The sequence below is a fragment of the Musca autumnalis genome, unplaced genomic scaffold, assembly GCF_047663935.1.
Source record: "Musca autumnalis isolate F117 unplaced genomic scaffold, ASM4766393v1 scaffold_5, whole genome shotgun sequence".
Taxonomy (NCBI): Eukaryota; Metazoa; Arthropoda; class Insecta; order Diptera; family Muscidae; genus Musca; species Musca autumnalis.
The window spans coordinates 44,442,227-44,465,245 of record NW_027412088.1 but is presented as its reverse complement, the minus strand read 5'-3'; the positions used below and the strand labels follow the sequence as shown (position 1 = coordinate 44,465,245).

Here is a 23,019-nt window from a genome sequence, read left to right as displayed (position 1 = left end):
ATAGTGTTTACATGTAGTAAGTCTTTTTTTCATCAGGTACTAAATTTTAGTGAAATTCCAATTTTAGTGGAGTAGAACCTTTAGGGAACAATATGGAAGAAAGTTTGGTATTCGCAGCAAGATGGCGGAGAGTGTCCTCTTTCAGACATATATACATTTGTTAACGTCGGGTTCCATCCGTTTAACACTTTTTTTAATTTTTTTTTTAAATTTCATGGGTAAAAATGTGTTTTTTTTTCATACCGTTTCCAATATTAATTACAGTTTTTTTAAGTATATGAGTTTTATGAAAACTCAAAGAGTATTTTAACTTTTGAACAAATTTAAAATTTTTTGAAATATACGTTTTGAAACTGTGTTTTATTTTAAGTTAGTTTTTTTTGTATTTTTATAGATTATTTATTGGGGTTTGATCACTTTAATATATTCTGAGTGAAATCGGACACTTTTTCAGAAAGAGATTTTTGATTTCCTTTAGTTTTTGTTGTGTTGATGTTCCTCATCAGCAAAACATTTCGGTATATTTTCAGATTTTTTTAATAACGGCTCCAGAGATATCGCACCTTGAAAAAGTCGAATAAATAAATAAACAACGATCAATTATTAAAATTTTGAGTACTATTTAATTACTATTTTTTCTAAATTTTATAACATTTGTCAAGAAATTATATGAAATGAAAATATACTGAAATGTTTTGCCGATGAGCAGCATTAACAAAGCTAAAATAAAGGAAATCAATTTTTTAAAAAAGTGTCCGATTTCATTGAGAAATGCCCTTATAGAAAGATATTAAAAACACTAATATTTTGATGAAAAATAATAGAAAACTCCAAAGTTTTTCTTTTCAAAAATTATGGATATTTACATAGTAAATTTAAATCCATCTCTTCTGTTATTGTTTTTTGTACACTCATAGACTAAGGGCATTTAGCTGTCGGCAAAGCCAACAGATTATTTTTCATTTATTTCTTAACTTTTAGCCGATAGCCTTAGATGCTAGTGCTATTTTTTATATAATTTTATTGTAATTTTTTATTATAATAAATATTTGAAATAAAAAAAATATTTCTTAACTCATTATTCCGTTTTTATCTAATGACTAATCAAAGACTATTTTTTAATCAAATAATTTGTTTTTTTTTTACAATAACAACTGCAAAAGTATCTCTAACTCCCACCTAACCACAAATATTTCACCTTTATACATTTATCATAATGTTGTGCTGAGACTCAAAGCCAACATTCTTTGTGCCTACACCACAAATGACCTTAGTAACATTGCTGTTTTCTATTCTTTTTTTGTTTTCATTTTCAATAACAAAACAATGCAATCAGTCTTTCGAATTACAAAGATTTTGTTAAACAAGAACAGCAACAACAAGAAAATTATATAACAAACGATGACTAGCGTCTAGAAACCTCAAGAAAATAATGTAAACAAGCAATTTAATTGTGGTTATAGTTGTTGTTGTTGGTTTTTGAAGCATGATCTCACTTTTGTTGTTTGAAGAAAATCGAAATCAAAATAAATATGTAGACCAACGGCGGCAACAAAAGCCAACTAAAATTGAAGCTGGAAGGTAAAACGAAAATACGAAACAATTGAACTAATACAGTCTCAACTAAATACAAATAGATCTACGAAAAGTATAGCTATCTATCTGTTTGCATGACGTTCTGCATGTCTCATGGAATTCTTAGAGACACCTTACAATTTACAAGATTTATAAAAACAACAAAACGTTATAACAAACACATGCATACGTTTGTAATCTGAAGACAAGAAAAAACTTAAATAGTTGTCTTATAAATCCCAACTAAATATTACAAATGCTAACTACAACTAATGCAGATTACCCCACTTGCCTCAAAGAGTGAGGTACACAAACACACAGATGAAACTTAACAGCTGCACTTCCAACGACTAAATATTACCTCTATTATTGAAGCGACATGTCGAACTATTTACATGAGTCATTCATATCTCTAAGTATTTAGTTTCTGTAAAGTGTATTTTTCTTCTTTTTCTTTCTTATTTTCTGCAAGTGTTATTGGCTTTTGCACTGAGTTCGAGTTTCATTTTTTTTTGCAAATTTTTTGCTTCTAGATTTTACTGCATAAAATAATGACGGCTAATCTAAGTTAATAGCAATTTAATACGATTACATAGAGTCAAATGTGTGGTGAGTGTGGTTTTTGGAATAATTTTCCCACACTCGGTTGTTTGTACCTTGGAGACAGACAGACGTTGTTATATTTTTTATACATTTTATTTGCCTGCAATTTTACGCTTCGTTGAGTTGTGGTGTGTGTGAGCGAGTGTGGAAACAAGTGATTTTTATGATATGATTTTGATTTCGTTATGAATCCGTTTGCCGTTTTTTTATAGTTGCTATGAAATATTTTGAAATCTGGCGGAAATCCCTTATAGCTATTTGCATACTTTTTGCCATGGAGGATGTTTTGGTACAAAAGACTTAAGACACGAACCTCTTTTGGGTGTCAAAAATTGATGAATTGATTTCCCAGGAGAAATGTTATGTAGTTGTCATAAGCAAAGCTTTGAAGGGATCTAAATTGGTAGATTGGTTATATTTCTAAGTAGTAGTAGAATTTTGAGTTAATTTCCAATATCACTGTAGTTTGGATATTCTACCGTAGTGCAATAATAAGCACATCCGCTTTGCACACTAAATGTCCTGTTTCTACTCTCTGGACAGACAACACAACATTTTCAAGAGTGGCAAAAAATACTCCTCAGCGTAATGTTGGTGACAATTCGTCAGTATTCAAACCTAAGTCAACTTGGAATATGATTTACGTTTGGAAGAAATTTTGTTTTTCAAAATTGACTGGTTAATCCCATTGTTGTTGTTTAAATATGTTAAAACAACTTATTTATTAGTGGAGAAAGTTTGACATTGTTCGCGAAGGGGTAAGGCAGGGAAGACTAGTTTCGATCCTCGCCACAGGATGTCATCAGTTCCCTTGTTTTTTGTTGGTGGAAGTTATTTTTCAATAACTTATTCAACCTTACATAACCCCAACGCACAGTGGTCCCACTCGTATGGAAAGGAGTGCCAAAAATAGTTATAATCGAGCTACCGCCTCGGAATTTTAAACATAGTTTTATAACGAGCCCAAAAGATAGAAAACATATTTTAATGGATGTAGGTCCACATTTGGGTGTAGCCCCCATATAAAGGTACCGCCCAATTTTTTTATATTTTGACTATTTTAGCCAAATTTTCCAACCGATTTGGCAGAAATTTTGCATTTTGAGTTCTGAGAGGAAAACATACCTCCTTGCTAGATTCAAAAATTCTACAAAAGCTGAACCTATGTCCACAATTTTTGGTGGAGTGGTTTTTTTAACGCTTGAACTTTGAAATGCCGATATATCCCATCTTTGAACTTGACCTATTTGCAGACAAAAGAGGCATCGGTCCCAAATTTCAGCTTCCTACCTCAATCTTTCTGGGTGCTAGAGTGATTTTTACAGACGGGCCGACGTGCATAGATCCACTAAGAATTTTCCTTGACCAGCGCAACTGATTATGTCAATGAGTTAAAAACGAAAAAAAAAACAAACTAAATACGAGGGCTGAACGATAACTATCTGACCTAACAATGAAAACGCGAATATTTACCATCAAAAACGGTTTTATTGTTTTCTTAAGTAGTCTCCAGCATGATTTATACACTTTTTCGTGCGCTCAAACCTATTGGCGAAGCACTTTTTCCACGCCGAATGAGACACCTACAAAACATGGTTTTCAACGCATTTACAGCATCTTCAGGCAACAAAAATTGTTGACCACGCCTATTTTTTCTTGATGTGCTGATATCAAATGAAGTCATTGGATCCCCAGTCAAGGCTGTACGGCGGAAGAGCCATAAATTCCACATTTTTTCGGTCAAACAGACGCTAGTTTCAATCGATGTGTGAAAGCCCACATTGTCATGATGCAGAATGATTTGTCTTCTCTGGTTCGTTTTTCGAAATTCTCAGGAGACTTCAGGCAAACAAATTATAGTGTACCACTCAAAATTAACCGTCCTATATTTCTCAAGCCGTATAGTCGCCATACGGTCAGTTTTTCTGAAGAAATTGGCAACCTTTTGCTACGAAGTGCAGCTCACATGAACAATTTACGTTTGATTTGGCTCGCTTTCGAAGATCCCAACGGCCGATTCCTGTTGTTGTTTAAGGCTCCTAAGCATAGATCCTAGATTCGTCGTCTGTGAGGATCTTATAAATGTCGTTTGAAGCACCGCAATCGATTTTATGCACAATTTCTTTGAACCAATTCACAGGAGCCTTTTTTAAGCGATTGTCCGATTTTGCTGGATCTCACGAGAAAAATCCATTTTTGCGGCCAGGTGTTTCTGCAATATCAAATTTTAGTTGGTGGAAGAAATGCCCAAGGATACCTCTATCTCACTGTATTTAACCTGGTGATCTCGCATTATCCGTTCATGCATGGCATATTTTTTTTTCTGGCACAACGACCGATTTTGGGCGACCCTCGCGACCTTCGTTTTTTGGCGAGTGCCGACCACGATTGAATTAATTAAACCAGTTTTCCATAGTCCTATAAGATGGTCCTTTATCGTCATACAAAAGATTTAATTTGATCGATACACTCTTGCGGTGATTATCCACGTCGAAAGTTGTGAAAAATTCTTGGACGAAAATTTTCACAAGTAAATTCCATTTTTTTTTTTGCAAAGTGATTTTTTTCAAGTCACTGAAAACAATACATAAAATTGTCATACGACAAACTGTCATATGTAAGTCTAGGCTAAAAACTGTCAAATTTTCCAACAAAAAATTCAAATGGCGCCTGGCAATACGCGCTTCTATAGAAAAGGGCCTCCATCTAAAGAATGGAATACCTTTTATAGATTTTTTTAGATTGGGTACCATACATAGGGGTCGTCTATACAAAGAAGACTTCAATAGGGTCTATTATACATATATGAAAAGACCTAATTTAGGGTCTTCTAGTGAATATCGGTGTTGCTTTTCTTTTAATCTAGCTGCTATATCTCTAGTATTTGTTGTTGTAGCTACGCAAATATGTTCGTTCGTATATCTTTCAGATATATGGACCTACTTCCCTGTGCTAAGATTAAAATGTTCTGCAACTTGGACTGGCTGCGTCCATAAAGAATCAGGAGATAAGTGAGTGTGGTTATCTTGGCAGCTAAAGAAATGCAGCGTATCGTTGTGTCCTAATCCACATACAGGGCCATTTGTTGGGTATCGTACCATCAATTCAGGCCCAGTATGAATTGAGGCGGCTGCATCGTCCGTATCTTAACTGGGCTAAAACTACTCATGTTTGCCTTGGCACTTGGCATTCTTCTGCTGTGACGGATGGGGAGTAAGACATTCAAAATTGCATCAGTGTGAATGCTGTTGAAGTCTGCCTGACAGGCTAGTTGATCTAGAGCTCTCAAAATCACTCATATACGTTAACGTGACTGCAACAACAAAAAAAATTTTTTATTCTCATCTGTCTGGTTTAGCAAAGAGAAGACTCGCTCAGAAAGACTAATTCAGAAAATATGTTGAGCACCACCGATCTAGAGGTTCTCGCTTGTACCTTGAGAACTCTCTATCTCTCTAAATCATGAATATTTGACGTGCCTGGGTTGGGGAAGACCGACCACTAGATCGTGGCAGGGATGCTCACGACGCTAACATCCAAACAGACACTGCATCGACAACATTTTGTTGTATTGATGTACCTGTAAAATCTTTGTGTTCTCGTAAAGATGGTGCACTGGTGTCATGAGGAAACCAGGGTGTTTCCAGTGCAGAAAGTGACATTCTTCCACCGCGTAGCGCTAACATTTACATACCAAACTGGCGTCGCAAAGTTTGCCACAGACCGGCCTATTGCTTATAATACATAGGTCAACAAAGTTTCTTTGACAGAATCTAAAGTGTTCAGCAGCTTGAGAACTTAGTTCCTTCTGTACCCCGTTGCAGCCTTCGAAGCGACATTCTTCCACTGTGCGCTAACATTTGCATACCAAACTGGTCCCTTATAGCTTAGGTCAACAAGGTTTCTTTATCAGCACCCCAAATGCTGCCGGCCGGCGACTTGAGTACCTAGTTCCTACTTCTGCACCCAGTTGCCTTTCTCTGGGCAGTATTCTGACAGGTTTGAATATTCTTCCAGTGTGTATCCCTAATGTTGGCAAACCAAACTGACGACGCATAGCTTACCACAGACCGGCCTATTGCTTATAATACATGGGTCAACGGCAGTTCAAGTGCTGCCGGCTACTTCTGATCTTGTCGCAAAAAAACTGCGACTTGCACTGACGACTTAAACATAATGTCGATCGTTACACCCACAACAGGACAGCATCGACCAATAAGTTCAGGCGGAGCTTCATTTCAGCTGTCTAGGAGGTAGCGGCGGATATTTTCGTATTCCTCAGATGGATGAAGGGAGCCACCGTTCGGACTTGGCGATAAAAATTACGGTGACGCCAAGATTGTACACTCATCTGCATACATTGCGATCTCTGTCCGGTCTGGAGGGTGTGGAATATCAGAAAGGTGGGTGCCACCGTGGTGCAATGGTATGCACACCCGCCTTGCACGCAGAAGGTCGTGGGTTCGATTTCCCGGCCAGGCAACATCAAAAATTTCAACGGTGGCAAAATACCCCTCAGTAATGTTGGCGACATTTCCTGAGTATTTCAGCCATGTAAGACTTCTCTATAAAGTGGCGTCGTAAGACACGCCGTTCGGACTCGGCGATAAACAGTAGGTTCCATATCATTGAGCTAATATGAATCGGGGTGCACTCATAGATATGAGAGAAGTCTCCCCTGTCCCGTCTGGGATGTTTGTGGAACAATTATATAGAGATTAAACAGTTCCGGAGATATCACCTCGCCTTGGGAAACTCTCTGTTGCACCCTACAGGTTTTAGACTTCTTATTTCTAAATTCTACAAACGACTTCAGGCTAGAGGGAAGTCTTCTATATATCCTCGAACAACTTATCATGGTTAACGGTATAGAAAGGCCTCGTTAGGTCAAGAGCCACGATTACTGTTCACCGCACGGCCTGTTCTGGTCCAAGCATCTACTAATAAGTGCGGATATGGCCCGTGATGCTGTTGGACAACTGGGAACCTGCTTCTCATCATGGGGAGAAAAATTGCCCCTAGAATCTTTGTTACTGGCCACAAGATGGAGATCGACCTATACGATTCACCTCAGCTGGCATTCTTGACTGGCTTCAGTAGCGGAACCGCCCTGCCAACTTTCTATGCTTCTTGTACAACATGAGTAGCTAACGAAGATTGAGGATATTTGTTAAATACTACCCCGGGTTTGGATAATATCTGCAACATCTCCCATAGTAAATTGTTGTGGCCCCTCCTCGGCTGAGAATGTTCTAATATGGCGCAACACACTGCTCTTCGCCCGTTCTCTCACTCTTGGGGTGCTCTATAAATTGCCGGTTTAAATAACACGCGCACCTCTTCGGATCTGTCATCGTCAAGCAGTTGAAAGTAACAGCCATTCTATCATCTTTCTTTCACGGATTCGAGAGTTATTTACTTAATTCTTTACCAATGTTGCGTTGCTTCTGGTGATCTACCCACTTTTTCCGCTTATGTTCGCCTAATAGTCTGTTCACTTCAAGAGTAAGTTCCCCAACCCATGGGTCTTCAGAATTCTTACGACAAAGCTCATCACGCTCATTTGCTAGTTCCTTCGTATCTGCTGAGAAATTTGGTTTAATATTCGACCAGCAGGTGCCATGTAGCTTTGTTTGTTTATTTAATTTTTTTGGCTATTACTTAGAAAATATGGACTTGGCTCCGAAAAAATTACCGTTGCAAGAACAACCTGCTGCAAAAAATTAAGAACAAATTTCACATTTTGGAAAATAATTTCAAGTTGTGTGTGGCAGGTACTCGAAGGAATGGGCCGTTACAGTCCATATTCAAATCTGATTAATGTCTGGAAGAAATGTTACGATATGTAACGTAACATTTACAATTTTTTATTTTTTGTGGGAGTGGTACATGAAGGAGCGTTTGGAACAAATCGGTCGATCCGTTCGAAATTTATTGTTTACTCCAGCCAAACAGAGGCAGGGACAGGACTAAATCGATTCCAAATTGTCTGAAATAATTTTTTTGATTAGGCACACTTTTGATATATCAAACAGTTTATGCCCTTGTTAGCCAAAAGGTTGAGAGTATTTCAATAAATTTCATAAAATTCCAAACTAATTACAAAATCTTTCAATATCTAAATAAATGGCATTAATTGAAAAAATACTTCCTTTTGGATAATCAAACTTTAAACGGTTTTTTGTCGACAAAACCAGCTGAAACTTTTTAATTGCTTTTTTACCAAAATAACTGTAAAATCCAACAAAAATATTCTACCTCAACACAACTGTATATGAAGCAATAATATTTGTCTATTTTTTCCCACAATTACTCCACTTATTTAACTAATAGTTTTAAGCAAAATCCTATGCCTGCAATAACACACAAAATTACTAACATACCATTTACCATAAACGACTCATAATTGTAGGCATTTTTTTAATATGCACTACTCAGTTTCCTCGATTTTGACACATGAAATAGTTAATTGGCAATAAAAATAGTTTTGCGTTTTTTTGCTTCATACAAAAAAATTACCTTTGCTAATGTCGGTAAGCCTACTAACTACATGTGGTTGCAAAATTCAATATTTTGCTTCTATTTGGAAGAAAAAAATTAGTAACACATAAAACTATTTGTCTCAAGGCATTCATTCGTTCGTTGATTCATTTATTTACCCACTAAGAAAATTACAAAAAAAAATAAACAAAAACAAACATTCCAAGTGTAATAAATATGGCAGCAACAAAAAACCACCAACAACAACGACATAGTTTGCTATGACTTAATAATTGCCTATTGTGACGGGTGCTGCTGAGTCAGAAGTCATTGGTGAATTATGAGAGAGAGAGAGAAAAAAACACAACATAGTTGTGCCAAGTTTGTGTCTTTAGTCTTTTGTTTGTGTTGATATATTAAGCCAACACCATCTATTTAGCTATTTTCTAAAAAAAATGTTGTTTTGTTGTAAGGAACTATTAAAACCAAGGCATTGAAAAGAACATAATTAAAGAAGTTTTCTCCTGAAAGGAAATAAAGAATCAGTCGCCTTTGCCGACAGCAAAATGGGCTCAGTTAATGACTGTAAAAATAAAACAATAACAGAAATTATGGATCTAAATGGACTTACTAATCTTTAAAAGAGATACAATTTTTGTAGTTGTCGAAAGAAGTTTTGAAAATATTCAGCTCAATTTTTTAGCCGTTTTTGGACTGTGGGGCTCATTACTCCATTGATAGACCAAATCAACACAGTCCACAAATAAAAAAAATATTATATTGCTGTAATACCACTAAGGAGAGGTTTTAGGGAACATACGGACAATTATGCAGTAGAAAATTATAGAGTTGTGATAAAGACTATTAAAAACTTTAATGCGAGAAGTGTATGAAGGAGTAGCTCTCACTAAATATTGAGACATTTCGGGGCATATATGTATCTCAGGAAGGTATAGGCTTCCTCTACAATGACTACAAGCTGTTACAATTTCAGCATGATCAGAAAAGGGGCCTTAAACAGAATAGAAGTGCAAAAGTCTTGGACTTTTGGGGAAAAGGTATCGGAACCAATAGACCGAATCATGGAACTGAATCTAATAGTGGGAGACACTCTTTTTATAGTTAACATGCCACCAGCCATTCTAGTTGGTCACCATATAATTTTAGAGCCTGTGGAACATGGACTTTATCTGTGGGAGGCATGGACTTTATCACGAAAAACACCACTGCACTTAAGGGAACATTTTTTGGAACTTGATAAATGTTAGGAAGAAATTTTAGGATATTCGAAGTTTCGGCCAAATCGTATACTCAATTCGTAAGTTGTCATGCTCTCCAATTGTTGTTGTAGCAACGCAAATATGCTCATTCGTATATTTGTCAGTTAGAAGATTCTGATCCCTGTGAGTTCATATTCAAGAATTCTGCGTTGGCTCGTCCATAAAGAATTAGAAGAAAGGTATGTAAGTGCGTTTAACTGGGTACTTACAGAAACACAGCGTGTCGTGTGGTCCCAGTCACTAAACCACTCGCGTTTGCCTTGGCAGACGGCGTTCATCGGCTACGATGGATGGGGAGGTATGTCATTCACTGTATATTTGTGCCGCTTACGCAAATGCATCAGTGTGAATGATATCAAAACCTGCCTGATAGGCTTGTACCTTTGCACCTCTCCTGACGTATCTGGTTGGAGGAAGACTAGATTATGACAGGAATGCTCACGGGTAACACCCAAGACAATATCTTGTTGTGATGGTGCACCGGTAAAACCTTCATCTCCTGATGAAGATGGTCTACTGGTGTCATGTCACCCTGTTGCAGCACTCAGTGCAGCATTCTGGCAGTTTTGTGTATTCTTCGACTGCGTAGCGTTAACATTTGCTTACCACACTGGCGTCGCACAGCTAACCACAGACCGATCAATTGATTCGTAAGATGTCAACATGGTTTCTTTGTCAGCACCGCAAGTGCTGCCGACCAGCGATTTGAGGACCTTGTTCCTACTTCTGATCTTATCAGAAATAGCTGTGGCTTGCGCGCACCTAATATTTTGGAGAAGTTAGTGGTCGAAATAAGTACACCATCGGCCAATATGTTCAGTGGGAGCCCCATTTCAGCCGTCCAGGTGGTGAACATTGTGGCAGTGGATTAAGCAGCAGATATTTTCATATTCCTCAGATGGAAGAACTGCACTAGGTCAGCCATTTATACATTTAACCTATTGCATATGTCATCGACAAAAGGACCCGAGGCCAACGTCAGTAATTTTAGTCGATGCCGGCAGGGTTATTTTGAGGTTATTTATGGTTTTATCTGAAGAACCTACAGCAAAAAATTTCAAACTGAACCGAGACATGTCTTTGACCTGCACTCTTTCCGAAAAAAATAAATTTTGTGTTGGAGGCACCCGAAGCCCATATAGCCAATATTCGAACTTAGTATAACTGAAAGAAATCTTAAGATGTGAAAATTTAGTACTAAAATGGCTACTCCCTGACAAAAATTTTAAGTGGAACATTGTTTTCCCCCAACGAAGACTCAATACCAAATTTCAGCCTTTTCGGTAGAATATTGAGGCCACAACCTTCAAAATACCGAATATCAGGTGGTACCGTTCTATGGGGGCTATATTAAGGCATGGACCTATACCAACAAATTTCAGGTGGATAGTTTTACACCTTTAACGAAAACTAGATACCAAATTTTAGGCGTTTCGGTGGCATATTGAGACAACAACTTTTAAAAAAACCGAAAATCGGGAGGCACCGTTCTGTGGAGGCTATAAGAAGACGTAGATCTATACCGAACTTCAGGTGGAAAGTTTTATAACCCCAACGAAGAATAAATACCAAATTTCAGACCTTTCGGTGTGATAATAGATAGCCTCATTATTAAACGTTCATAATACCGCAAATTGGGAGGTCTGGTTCTATGGGGGGCATATCAAACTGTGGAACAATACCAAACATTCTAGGAGCAATAGAAACTTCTATACCAAATTAGGAAGCTCTGTCTTTAAAATTGCGAGTTGTATCCTGATTTCAATAGATGCAAGGACGAACAGACGGAGGGATACTTTATAGGGTCTCCGACGAATATTTCGATGAGTTACAAACGGAATGACAAATTTATTTATACCCTTCATATTATGGTTAAGGGTAAAAAAAAAACAGAAGTTCGAAAATGTTCGGAAAATGGTCCATGCCTTGCACATCGTTAAATTTCTACCAGACTTAGATGAGGCTCCCACACAAAATGTCGGAAAAGTTAAGTTTAGTACCTGCTCCTGAGAAAATAGCCTGAAAGGTGCGAAAAAAAAAACCCTTGACATCATGTGTAGTGGTTGGAGCGCAAGATAACTCTCGAACGGATCGAAATTGTGAGCACAAGAACTCTTGAAGGGAGTAACTGATTTGACCCATACTTTACACATCCAACCATATCTACTAGACATAGATGGGTTTTGAATAGGGACCATATTTGTCCACTCCTTCGGGTACCTCCCACACAAAATTTCGGATAATTTCACTTTAATACCTGTTTTCGAATCACTTTGTTATTTTTTTTTTTTTTTTTTTTTTTTTTTTTTTTTTGAAGCAACCTGCATTAGCTGCCTCAATTACGACGGTAAAAGTTTTTTCAGGGGCAAGTCCACATATATAGTGGCTTTAGAGCACGATATCTCTCGAACTGATCAACCGATTTGGTCCAAAATATGGCCTTCGTCATATTTGGTCCAAACTTAGTTCCAGTTGGCAGATGGCCAATACCGGTCCACAACTTCCGGTACTTCCCCCAATATTTAAAATTGTCACTAAAATGGAATGCACGATATCTCTTGAACGGGGCAACTAATTTGGTCCAAACTTTGGATCTCCTAATATGTTGTCCAAATTTAGTTTAATTTCTAAAATGACCCATATCGGTCCTCTCCTCCCACACAAAAATTCTATATGCGTATCTAAGTGCAATGTTCGAAATGTATTGGAAATGAATTTCGATGCTGTTCGTTGTGGTCCTGTTTACAACGATATTATATTTTCCGTGGGCAAGTCCATGCTTCCTGGCATACTGGTCCAAAAGTTATACGATGACAAACTGAAAGGACTAGTGGACGCGATTTCTATAGAAAAGATACTCCCAAAATAAATTCCATTCCAACACTTTTCTACTTTAAACCTAATCCACATTTTTGTCAGCAAGTTCAAATGTCCAAAAAGCGCCACAAAATTCTCAAAAGACCCTAAATACATTTGATCCGTCCTTAGATGAAAGTTTCAATTCACATAGGCTGATGGTATATTTCTGTCGGCAAAGCCGACTGATATTTTTATACTAGTTTTTATAACACTTCACTATTTTTTCTGACGTTTAACGTTTTTCTTAATGAATATTATTTTGCAAAACTTATTTTTATAAAGTATAAATAATAAAATAAAGTATAAATAGTTACATTGAAATTCCCTAAGATAAAATGATCAAAATTTCTATTTTCCCTCATTTGTTACCTATGCTATGTTGATTAGCTCTAACTAGTCTAATGAGCAGCTGTTCCAGCTTAATGAAGCTAATCATATTGTACACACCCCGTTACAAACATGATTAACAAGATTTTGACTTTTGACTAAATTCCTCAAAAATAAAACGAAACATTAAAAAGAAATGAGTGAGTGCCCAACATGCATGACAATGGCTCTTTATACTCGTCAAAGATGATTATCACATTTTAAGTTGTTGGAGAAAAAATCTCAAAAACAAGCACACGACGGAGCGTTTACATGGCCCTTTCCTTTACTTATTAGAGTCAGTAAACGAGCTTTATAAAAATATTAAGATTTCATTTCAGCTACCCCCAAGTAAAATCATCATGGCAAGTGTAAAGTTGTTAACAGATGTAAATAATTTTTGTTGTTGTCATTTTTTTAATATAAGACATCTGCTGGGCATTACATAAAATGAAACATGAAACTTTCTTCATTCGTTCATTAACATTTTGGGGCAGGTTTATGTTTACATTTTGGATTTAGTGGATTTTTTTTCTTATCTTCCTTCATTTCTTTGCTTCTTGTTAAATTGAGAATATCAAAAAAAAAAAAAACGTAAAAACGAAAGTTTTATTTTTTATGGCTGATGTGACATTCAAAACTTGGAAAAATATGTATTAGGGTTTAAAGTTGTTGTTAACACAACATGTCCACACGAACCCTAACAAGCATAGTATTAGCTAATAATTTTTTGATCTCGAAAAAAAAAAACAACAAACAGAACATAAATCTATGTATTACAACATTTGTGGTCGCCATGGCATGCGTTCAAAATACATTAAACGGAAGTCGTTGCAACCGAGAAACTGTTTAAACCAAAAACAACCAAACATCGTTACAATTGTTAATGCGTAACTTTGCCGGTCGGCGTTTTGGGTGATGGGGAAATGTTTAAACGTATTTTGATATTTGCTACGTGAGGGAAATTTTGTGTTCTATTTTGTTTATAAGTTTCAGTTTTATCAGTGGTTCTGTATGAACTGATATTTGCTTTGCTCACACACACAAGCACACAAATTATGCAAATTTCTTTAATGTTCATGAATTGTTGTTGTTGGTTTTGTTGCCAATGATATGTTTGTTAACAATTAGCTACCGGCTAATAAATTTCCAATATTGCATAATTTGTGTTGTTTGATGTTTGTGGTTAAACGAAGCAAATTAATTGAATTATCGCCATCATTTATGACCAAAGAAATAGTGAAATATAAAACCCGAGAGGAAAGTTGGTAAGGTCCAGTATATGAAAATGATATATGCATGTACGTGTGTATTTAGTTATAAATTTATTATAACTATATAATAACAGGTGAAAACGGTTTTACTTTCGAACTGTTAATAGCCTCCACCATGAGGTACGTGGCAAATAGCAAAGGGCTATATACATATATGTATATGGCGAATAAAATAAACATATATATGTTCCCAAAAGAGACTTCTCTCACATAAATTAGTGCACCTTGATTCATTTTAGGTCAATGATGTTTAAACTACTTTTTATAGCCGAGTCCTAACGTCTTTACGACACGCCTTAAAATATGATAATACCTGACCGCCTCACAGTGTTTTAGAATTCCTCAGCGATTAGGCTAACGAGGTTAAATACACTTACATACGATAACCAGTAAGGAAAGGATCAAAGTCGGGCGGGGCCGACTATATGATACCCTACACCACTGTGAATATGTCAAATATAAATCGGAGCTATATCCAGATCTTAACCGATTTCGATATAATTTGGCACGTTTATTTACAGACCGAATTCAGTCAAACATTTCAAATTTCATCAAAATCGGACGAATATAGCGTGTTTGGTGCAGCAAATACGTGAAATCGGGCGAAAATATATATGGGAGCTATATCCAAATCTGAACCGAGTTCGATATAATTTGGCACATTTATTTCCAGACCGAATTCAGTCAAACATTCCAAATTTCATCGAAATCGGACATATATAGCGAGTGTGGTACAGAAAATACGTGAAATCGGCCGAAAATATATATGGGAGCTATATCCAAATCTGAACCGATTTTAACCAAAAGCAATAGCGTTCTTCCTATGGCTAAAAAAATTGTAGTCCCCAATTTTCAGCTGAATCAGACAAAAATGCGACCTGTACGTTGCGAACAAAAATACATGGACATACGGACGGACGGACATGCATAAATCGACTCAGAAAGTGATTATATGTATATCCCCAAAAGGAACTATGGGTCTATTTCGTTTCCTTTTGTATGTTACATACAAATGCACAAAGTCATAATACCCCTTACCACAGTGTGGTGTAGGGTATAAAAATGTGCCTTAATGGTTTTGACCCCAAGTATGTTTGTACGAAATCCGTTTGAGACAATTTGGAGACGATTTAGTCCTGTTCGCCTGTCTGCCTGGCTAGTACGCATGATAACTCCCGAACGATTCAACCGATTTGGTCCAAACCTTGGATCTCTTGCCCAAACTTAGTTTAGGTTTAATGATAGGTCATATCGGTCCACAATTTCGAGTAGCTCCCCCATAAAAATTCAAACTTTTTCAGAAACTGGTTCTCACGATAACTCTCGAAGGGAGTAACCAATTGGATCCAAACGTTGCACATCGTAATATTTTTTCCAGGTATAGGTGAAATCACACCTTCGAGTACCTTCCACACAAAATTTCAAAACTTTTGACAAAGTGCAGTGCGGCGGGTTGTACTTGAGACTTCTACGAGTATTACGAGGATACAATTTTGTCGGGGGCAAGTCCACACTTCTTCAGATAATGACACAAAGCACTAAAAGCAATCTAACCTAAGGACACCGTCTAAAATGACTGATGAGTACGATAACATACGATTTGGCCGAAAATTTGCACATCGTACTTGCGTAAATCAAATTCCAAGATGGTCTATCGGATATCAGCCGGACACCACCTTCGCATTTAGGGCTGCCTGAGCATTGTTTAGAAATGTTTAACAAAGACAATCTTTTAGGCCCTTTTTACATTGATATAATGTTTTTGTTGTTGGGCAAGCCTATGCTTCCTGTCGTAAAGATCCAAAAACTTAGAAAATCCTATAGTGATCAATATATGGGAACTCGGGAACTGCTTGACTGAGTTTGGTCTCGACGTAAGCGGAACGGTTGAGGAACTTCGAATGAAATTCGAGATTCTGGGCGAAGACCATGACGAGGAGGCAGAGCTCCGAAATACTCGCTCGAATTCTACTCGCGGGTGAAATTCGAGCGAGTTCGAGCGGGAGCACTCGCGCGTAGTGGAAAAACTAAATCGAGTATACTCTATTTTTACTCGTCACTCGCGAAGCATATTTTAGACTTGTTCGTTTTTACTCGCGAGTGAAAAGTACTAGAAGGGTACGAGTTTTACAAGAAAAAACGAGTGGGAGTGAAAAGGCTCGAAATAGAGTACGAGTTTACTCGAAGAGTTAAATCGAGTGAACAAATATTTTTTGCCGTTTGTGTGTTGTTGCGTGTGTAGTAGCGAACAGGCTTTGATATTCCTGTTGACTGAATATGGAAGGAGGATGGTCGGAGGTCTAGAGGAGGTAGTTCCGAAGTCCGGAGGAGGGTGGTCGGAGGTCCAAAGGTGGTAGTTCCGAAGTACGGAGCCTGAGATGGCTTCAACGAACTGAGATGGCTTCAACGAACTGAGAACACGACAAACACCACCTCTACACAAAACAACGTTCCTCAATCTTAAACCGGAAACCGTACTCTTCACATCAATAATCATCTCTACAACAACTAACGAACACTACCACAGTCTTGAAACACCAATATCCATCATCACGCTAACAATAATCATCAACACACCAGTCATCAAGTCATTACCCCCCTTTCTACATCAACACAACCATAAAAACTATATCACACCAATAATCATTTCATCAATAACAATCTTCAATAATCATCTCTCCAATCAACACAACCACGAAAAATCAGGATGATCACAATGGACCATAAGGTCTCCGAGTGGAGTGGCTGCCAGCATAGCAGCCGCGCATCCTAAAACCTAACCTAACCTAAACCTATGTAATTTGGTACAGAAGTTTATATTACTCCTAGGATGTTTGGTATTGAAAATGGGCCATATAAGTCAACGTTTTGATACAGCCTTCATAGAACGGTACTTCCCGATTTTCGGTATTTCAAGGTTTTAGCCACACTATTTTACCGAAATATTTGACATTTAGTAGTTAACCTTATTCAAGGCTACAAAACTTTCACCCAGAAATTTGTCAGTGCAGGTCCACGTTTTGATATAGCACCAATAGAACGGTACCACATTATCTTACCGAAATATCTGACAGTTAGTAGTTAGTCTTCTTCGAGGCTACAAAACTTTTCCTCAGAAATTTGTCGGCATAGGTTCATGTCTTAATATACCTCCCATAGAATGGTCCCGATTTTCGGTATTTTGAAGGTTTCAGTTACATTATCTTATCGAAATGACTGAACTTTGTTATTGGTTCTTCTTTGGGGCTATAAAACTTTTCTCTAGAAATTTGTCAGTTTAATATAGCTTAGCTCCCATAGGAAGGTATCTCCCGATTTTCGGTATTTTTAAGATTATCGCCACATTATTTTCTGAAATTTGGTAGTAAGTCTTCCTTGAGTATACACAGCTTTCTCCTAGAAATCTGTCGGTATAGGGTCCATATTGTAACTACATATAACAATGTTTTAGGTGTTGCCGAAATAAGGTTCCAAAAATTCCCAACAAATATTAACCAAAGTGCTGTTTTTTGCGTTTCGTAATAAATTAGGGAATAAATATTATATTAGCATAGTCGGTGGTCGATGTGTCCATGACATTTTAGGTCGAATCCTTCTCCTTACAAACGGCCAAACATTTTGCCCTTATGTCTGCTGTAAGGATTAATCTTAGATGGTTTTGAAATTGTTACCGCGTGTGGTTCTTGGGGATTGCAACCAAACAGGGTTGAATTTATTTACGAATTTTGTTCTCGTAGAAGTAAAGCGGCTCATGCTGCAATGTACGTATAAAACACCAATTGGACAATTAAAACGTTAGGGCTCCTATAATTTGCAATAATGCAAAAACTGGGAATAGGAAAATGTGGTTCTCTACACAAAACAGTAGGCCCATTAGAGAGACGTGATTGCAATTTGCATCAGGGGGAAGATCAGTAGTTCTATTTCCATATGTAGTCTACTTTGCCGGCATATGCCCTCCAGGAAATAAAATGTAGCCCAAAAATATTTTTTTTTTGTATTTTTTTTTTGATATTTTTTTTGTATTTGTATTCGTCATATACTCTTACCTTATTTAAAATTTCGAGGCGATCGGACTATTATTGCGACCTAGCTACAAAATCGGATAAAAATTATGTTTTTGGTCCATTTCACCCGCTAAATATTTAACGATCATCACCAACGGACGGACACACATCTCAAAATCGCTTTATCTCGCCGAAATATGAAGATTGGTATACCACATTGGGGGTCTCCGACGAATATTTCGCGGTGTTACATGAATTTTTACCAAAACAAACTTATAATACCATTTCCACATTGTAGTGTAAATTAGGTAAAAAGTATCAGTCGGAATAGCGGACAGAAGCCATACCGACTGTTACTATTTTTTTTTATAATTTTTCTAATATAATTATTATGGGAACAACTTTTCCTTAGTTAAAAACTTTAATAACAACACTTTAATATTTTTCACATTATAATTATTTAATTAACAACAATTAATAATAAAATGTTTTCTTATTATTTCAGGTAATTACATCTAACAACAAAGCATCAACTGTGATAACATAAAGGTATTTTATAATTGTTTGCATTTATTTTGCAAAAAAAAAACTAATATTATAAAAGAGCACATAAACAAATATTTTCTAACATAAATGCTCAAATTAAAAGCAACCAATTAACAAATAAACACAGAAATCATCGGCACTCCTTTAAAAATACTTCCCACAAACAAACGATTCACACGCACATGTACATATTTCAAATGCAATTCAATATTCAATTTGGTTAGACATTCAGTACACCCGACACACATGTCGACATTTCTTAGCGATTATGACATTCGTGAAAGTAATCAAATGTCCAAATATAGTTAAAATATTATATGTAAATATTACGCAATGTTTACTTTGCCTCTTGACGTCACTTTAACCAAACAAAACAGAAATATTCACACGCCTTGTGTTTTTGTTTTTTTTTCACTTTCGTTTTCAATTAAAACCCCATCTCGATACTAATTTGAAATTCATCGTAAAAATTAAACCCAAATTTTTGGCAATAAAACTACCTAGACAGTTTTCAAACAAACCGTAACAAATGCAAATCACGATTTAACATAAAACTTTATGACGGATAAGTTGGAGATTAAACGCAGTTTATCGTATTACCCACATGTGCGAAGGAATGGAGAATAAACAAAAAATAAAAAACTTAATTTCCGATATTATAAATAAAACATATAGAGAATGTTACTTTAATTCACACATGTTTGGTCGAATTTTGATTACTCTGTTGTACAATTTTCAAGTAGATCTTATAAAACGTGTCACATAACTGTCGAATAAAAATTTATGTTAACTTTTGCACTACAGACATAGACATTTATTTGAGTTTTAAAATGAAATTGGCAAATTTTGGTTCCTTAATTTTTGTTACGTTTCATTTGAAATTAATTGTTGAACTCAATATAATCATATTGATTTGACTAGCATATAAATTAGACGGTAGCTAACAGCCGCAAAACAATACTCCAACATAGGTGACATAAGCTTTATATATTGACTGTTCCCAGAATATTAATTGTGTCGCTTCACAATGTTATTTCTTTGAAATTCTTTATAAGACCCTTGAAATAATATTGAGGAGCTAAGAACAAATAATCTATGCGCCCGCTTGCTAAGAAATTATTTACTTAGGGGGATATAACATATTGTTTACTATTTAAAATTGTAATATGACTTCTTCCATCGAAAAACTTTCTGGTCCTCCACTTCTTCAACGCGGGAACAGCATCAGAAACTATGACAACATGGCCCAGCTGCATTGCATTTATATTATCTCAACTATATCGTTCCCGACATATAGTTCATATACAGTTAGAGATTCGTTCACGACGCTGGTATAATTATTCAGCACGCAGTTGTATTAAAAAGCTGTAGTTGGTCTGCCCAAATTTGAAGGTCAAAATGGTGCAATGCTGAGCGCACCCGCCTTATCGTTTAGATTCCCAGGCCAGAAAATATTAAAAAAAAATTATTAAAAATTATTTTTCAACTGTGGCAAAGACCCATAAGTGTAGTGTTGTTTCCTAAGTATATCTCAGCCATGTATAAACTTATCTACAAATGGGGCTGTTTTTGTAACAGTTGGTATCTGGCTCTATCTCCAGGTCTAGAAATGTGGTTGCTTCACGGTGTTGTAAGCACAAAGCTACTGGAGTTAGTTGAGTAGGTTTGGCGGAGCAGTTAAACATTTACACTGTGTTGTCTCGGCCTTTACCGCATGGTAGCCAAATGTTTTGCACACTGTCACCAATTCTTGCCCTATTAGAATTTGGACAGCTGTACCATCCCGAACATAGTTGAGCCAAACCTACTCTGGTTAGTGGTGGCTGCTGACGTTCTTGAACTGCGATAGACTAGGGATGTACTCCAATGACCGCATTCACACATTAGTTGTTTCTGTGTGAATGCTATCCAAACCTGTTTGATAGGCTTGCTGATCTAAGGGTTCTTTCTTGTAACTTTGGGTCACTCTTTCCCTTTACACCATGAAGATCCCTCCTGACATTCCTGGGTGGGAGATTCCTACTCACCATATGATTACATTCACGATAACAACCGAGCAAGTACTGCAACGAGACGTCATTGTGTTGTCGTAGGAAGAATCTACGCATCCGCATGCTGAGGTTTCCCTGATGACATGGGGAGACACCCCGCTGCAGTTTAAAGAGCGGCGCACACTGGTCGAAACCACTGATCTAGCGGCACTAAAGTCAAAAAATCAAACCATAAAACTGAGAAATATTTTCCATTGTATCCATCACAGACAATCTGGTGAATAATATTTTGTTTTTATTTTGTTCTCTCTCAGCTATTCACTATCCAATGCAAGAAACTTTGCTGCATCAGATTTTAAGAAAATTGTTGTAAAATATATATATTTTTATTTGTTTAATTGTTAAATAAATTCTTAATAAAACTAACAAAGTTTATTTTACATTAATAGAGGAGGGTGTAAATTAGATGAAAAAAATGTTTGGGGCCTGGAGGTTGATATTTATATCGACGCCTCCAAACAATAGTATGCTAAGTCGACTTAGCGTGTTTTCAAGTTCTTTAAATTTGTATATTTAACGTCCTTTAACTTAAATTCTGTCAAATGTTGGTAATGATCGGACAATCCGAACAGAAGTTATAAACAAATATTTCCTTAGCATAGTACTAAAGGTCAAAGAAATTTCCAAACTTTTAGAGCTTGTCCTGCAAAACTCGCTTTTCAGAATTAGCAAACTATTATTTGGAGGTGTCGAACGTCCTTTAACTTAAATTTGGTCTAATTTCGGTAATGATCGGTCAATCCGAACAGAAGTTATAAACAAATGTTGACTTAGCATAGTACTGAAGTTCAAAAAAATTTCCAAATGTTGAGAGCTCCTCCTGCAAAACTCACTTGTTAGACATAGCATACTATTATTTGGAGGTGTCGATATAGCAATAAATTTTCAAAAATTATTATTATTCCTGTGTTTTTATACCCTCAGCATTTATCCTAACGAGGGTATATACACTTTCATACGGGCAAAATGTGCCTAATTTAAATAATGGTTTTAGACCCCAAGTATTTTTGGACGAAATGTCTGTCTGGCAGACTGGTACGCACGATAACTCTCTAACGGATAAACCGATTTGGTCCTAAACGTGGCTTTCGCTATATTTTGTCCAAACTTAGTTTAAGTTCGAAGATGGGTTATATCGGTCCACTCCTTCCGGTACCTCCCCCAAAAAAGTTCGGAAATGTTCGGAAAATTTGTGCGCACGATAACTCTTGAAGGGAGTAACCAATTTGGTCCATACTTCGACTCAATCGGTCTACTACTTCGGGTACCTCCCACACAAAATTTCGGAAAGTTCAAATTAGGGCCTGCTCTCGAATCGCTTTGATTTTTGTTGTAGCAACTTATATTCACTGGCCCCCATACGACGGTACATGTTTCATCAGGGGCAAGTCCATACTTCTTGAGAAAATAGCCTGAAAGGTGCAAACACCTATGATACCGTGTGTAGTGGTTGGAGCGGAAGATAACTCTTGAACGGATCTGCCGTTTTGGTCCAAAATGTGGCCTTCGTAATATTTTGTGCAAACTTAGTTTAAGTTCGAAGAAAAGCCATATCTGTCCACTCCTTCAGGTGCCTCCCCCCCAAAAATTTTAAAAATGTTCGGAAAAATTGTACGTACGATAACTCTTGATGGGAGTGACAGATTTGGTCCATACTTTACACATCCTAAGATATCTACCAGATATAGGTCAGGTTCGAATATGGACTATATTAGTCCACTACGTCGGGTACCTCCCACACACATTTTTGGATTAATTCACTTTAAGACCTGTTCTCAGATCACTTTGATTTTTGTTGAAGCAACTTGCATTCGCTACCTCAATTACGACAGTAAAAGTTTTTTCAATGGCAAGTCCATACTTCTTGAGAAAAAAGCCCGAAAGTTGTAAATGGCACCATATGTAGTGACTCGAGGGCTCGAACCGAATACTGCGTTCGTCCACACTTTCTTCGAATATTATATGAAATTCGAAGGTG

General features: G+C 36.8%; 1 protein-coding gene across 3 annotated transcripts in view; it reads left to right on the top strand.

The window, feature by feature from the left end:
- LOC141386973 (uncharacterized) overlaps nt 1-23,019 on the top strand; it is a 99,869-nt gene that overhangs the window by 35,826 nt on the left and 41,024 nt on the right. The window contains exon 1 of one of the 3 annotated variants that reach the window (XM_073955946.1): nt 18,950-18,993. The exons of the other annotated variants lie outside the window; for them this stretch is intronic. The gene's annotated coding sequence lies outside the window, so the exon portion shown is untranslated. Of the gene's footprint in view, nt 1-18,949; nt 18,994-23,019 lie in introns of those variants that run through there. 3 annotated transcript variants of the gene reach the window in all.